Raw genomic sequence first — 4,073 nt, 5'->3', positions numbered from 1 at the left:
AGCAATCATTATCTTTGACAGCTATAGCCTTACAGAATATATTTCTTAAATAATAAGACTTGAAATTTAAAAGGATTCCTTGATCCCTGGGCTGCAGAATTGATGATGTATTAGCAAGCCTGAAAACAATGTTAATCCTATTGTACAACTCCATCAGAGCTCTTGGGTGACTCAGTGCCTTGTCAATGAGCAGTAACATTTTGAAATAAGTCTTTTTTTTTTCCCCCTGAGTAGTAGGTCTCAACAGTGAGCTTTAAATATTTGATAAACCATGATATAAATAGACATCTGGTCATCCTGACTTTGTTTTTCCTTTTAGAGAACACAGGCTTAGTAGATTTAGCATAATCCTTGAAGGCCTTTGGATTTCTGGAATGACAAGTATTGGTTTCAACTTCAAGTCATGAGGTGCATTAGTACTTAAAGAAAGAGTGAGCCTGTCCTTTGAAACTTTGAAGCCATGCATTGACTTCTCTTCTTTAGCTATGAAAGTCCTAGATGGCATCTTTTTCCAGTAAAAGGTTTTTTCATTGACCATGAAAATATGTTGTTCAGTGTAATCTCTTTCATGAGTTTTCTTAGTCATTTCTTCTGGATGGTTTCCTGAAGCTTCTACATCAGCACTTGCTACTTTACCTTGCACTTTGATGTTATGGAGATGGCTCCTTACCTTAAACCTCATGAACCAAACTCTGCTAGTTTCAGATTTTTCTTGTGCGCCTTTCTTACTTCTGTCAGTCTTCATGGAATTGAAATGAGTTATAGGGCCTTGGTATGGATGGAATAGGCTTTTTGGCTTAAGGGAATGTTGTGGCTTGTTCGATCTTCTATCCAGACCACTAATACTTTCTCTATATCAGCAATAAAGCTGTTTCACATTCTTATCATTTGTGTGTTCGCTAGAGTAGCATTTTTAATTTCCTTCAAGAATATTTCCTTGCATCCCAACCTGGCTAACTGTTTGGAGAAAGAGACCTTTCAGCTTCCTTTAGCTTTTTGACATGCCTCTCTCACTAAGCCTTGTCATTTCAATTTTTGATTTAAAGTAAAAGACATAACACTTCCTTACACTTGAATATTTATAGGCTATTGTAGGGTTATTAATTGGCCTAATGTCAATGTTGTTCTGTCTTAGGGAATAAGGAGGCAAAAGGAAAGGAAGAGAGATAGGAGAACAGTCAGAAATAGAACACCCAAGGTATTAAAGTCTGCCATTTTGTATGGGAGCTATTCATGATGCCAGAACAATTACAATGGTAACATCAAAGATCACTGATCACAAGTCACCACAGAAAATATAATGATATGAAATAGCAAGTATAATCATATGAAATAGTTTTAAATACCAAAGGAATTGCCAAAATGTGACAGGGCAACAAAGTGAGAAAATACTTTTGGAAAAATAGTGTAGATAGACTTATTGAATTTAATTTTATTTAAATTCTAGGTAGTTGACATAACTTATAGTGTAGTACTGGTTTTAGGAGTAAAACTTAGGGATTCATCACTTACATATAACACACAGGACTCATCACAAGTTCCTCTTTAATACCTATCATCCATTTAGCCCATCCCCTGCCTATCTTCCCTCCATCAACCATCAGTTTGTTCTCTGTTGTTAAGAGGCCTTAATGATTTACTTCTCTCTCTCTCTCTTTTGCCCTCCTCTATGTTCATCCGTTTTGTTTCTTGAATTCCACATATGAGTGAAATCATATGGTATTTATCTTTCTGTCTTATTTCACTTACCATAATACACTCTAGCTCCATCCATGTCATTGCAAACAGTAATATTTCATTCTTTTGACAGTTGGGTAATATTCCATTGTATTTATATACTCCATCTTCTTTATGCATTCATCACTTGATGGACACTTGGGCTCTTTCCATAATTTGGCTATTGTTAATACTGCTGCCATAAACATCAGAGTGCATGTACCCTTTCAAATCTGCATTTTTTTTTAATCCTTTGGGTAAATACCTAATAGTGAAATTGCTGAGCCATAGAATATTCTGTATTTAATTTTTTGAGGAAACTCCATACCACTTTCCAGAGTGGCTGCACCAGTTCACATTCCTACCAACAGTGTAAGAGGATTCCCATTTCCCCATATCCTCACCAACATCTGCTATTTCCTGTGTTGTTAATTTTAGCCATTGTGACAGGTGTGAGGTGGTATCTCATAATGGTTTTGATTTGTATTTCCCTGATGATGAGTGATATTGAGCATCTTTTCCTGTGTCTGTTGGCCATCTGTATGTCTTCTCTGGAAAAATATCTATTCGTATCTTCTGCTCGTTTCTTAACTGGGTTATTTGTTTTGGGGTATAGGGCTTGAGAGGTTCTTTATAGATTTTAGATAATAACTCTTTATCAGAAATTTCATTTGCAAATATCTTCTCCCATTCTCTTGGCTGCCTTTTTGGTTTTGTTGATTGCTTTTTTCACTGTGCAGAACCTTTTTATTTTAATGAATTTCCAATAGTTCATTTTTACTTTTGTTCCCCAGCTACAAACATTTAAGTTATAAAAAAACATAGTAATATTTGTAAAGCACAGAAGATAAAGTATCATGATAATAAAAAGATAAATTACCAACTTGAAAAATGCACATAATGGACATTTCTCCAATGTTATACGAATAGCCAATAAGCATATTAAAAGATGTTCACCATTATCAATCAAATCAAAACCATTTTAGATACCACTTTACACCCAATAAGACAACTACAATTGGAAAGACAATAGCAAATGTTGACAAGGATGGGAGAAATTGGGACATTGGTAGATTGCTCTTTGGAATGTAAATTGGTTCATCTATTTTGAAAAATAGTTCGGAAGTTTCTCAAAAGGCTAAATATAGAGTTACCACAAAACTCAGCAAAATTCATAGATATATAGTCTAGAGATTTGTAAATGAATGCTCATGACAGAATTATTCATAATAGCCAATGGATGGAATCAATCCAAATGTCCATGCAAATGATGAATGGATAAGTAAAATGTGGTAAATCCATTACGATGTAATATTATTTGGCCATAAAATGGAATAAAGTAATGATACATGACACAACATGGATAAACCTTGAAAATATTATGCTAAGTGAAAGAAGCCAATCACAAAGTCCAATTTGTATGGCTCCATTTACATGAAATATCCAGAATACACAAGTCTATAGAGATAGAAAGTAGATTCATGGTCGTCAAGGGGCAGGTGGGTTAGAGAAAATGACAGTGAATGCTAATAATGGGGTTATTTGAAGGAGAAGTGATAAATACGTTCTAAACTCAATTTTGAAGATGGCTGCACAACTCCATGAATATACTAAAACATGAATTGTATACTTCAAAAGGTAAAGAGACAGAATATGAATTACATCCCAAAAAAGCTGTTTTAAAAAACAGTACAAACTGTGCCCTACCACACCTAACAAAATGTTAATGTAACATGTCACTATGCCTATCCCCACCGTTGAAAAAAAAAATATATTGGCAATATATACTTTGGTCTCACTCACGATTGTTGATGCTTTTTTTTTTTTTAATTGGACTGGAAATATGACACATCTTCAGAAAATCTTTGACAGGAACCATACAAGAAAAACTCTTAGAATATCAAGTATGATTTGGGATCCACCCCATTCCTTAAGAGTGATGGATGTGGGCACACCCAAAAGGAAAGGTCAATAGTAAATACAAAGAGAAACATTTAGAACTCTTCTCCTTAGCATCACTGGCCATGTGGTCTACATGGACTTTCCTCCTGAAGATGTGGTTATATGCTGAAAAGATTAAATTTCAGTGCAATTGTTGGTGAACAATCTTGTATATATATATCATTAATCACTGTATTTTGTGACATAAGAAATTCTCCATAAATATCTGTTGAGTGAATGACTGGATGAATGAAAAGTTTATGTATCTTTTCTCAAGTCTTCATTATGTTACCATTTATGCTGAAATATGGGACACAGCCATTTGAAAAATGGGCTTACTGCATGTTGTTTTGTTGCATGGTGATATTTTTCACCTTGCTCCTACCCATAATGAACAATTTAACTCAAAACTAGAA

Source organism: Mustela lutreola, chromosome 6 (genome assembly GCF_030435805.1).
Source record: "Mustela lutreola isolate mMusLut2 chromosome 6, mMusLut2.pri, whole genome shotgun sequence".
Classification (NCBI taxonomy): domain Eukaryota; kingdom Metazoa; phylum Chordata; class Mammalia; order Carnivora; family Mustelidae; genus Mustela; species Mustela lutreola.
Note: the sequence above shows the minus strand (reverse complement) of the source record.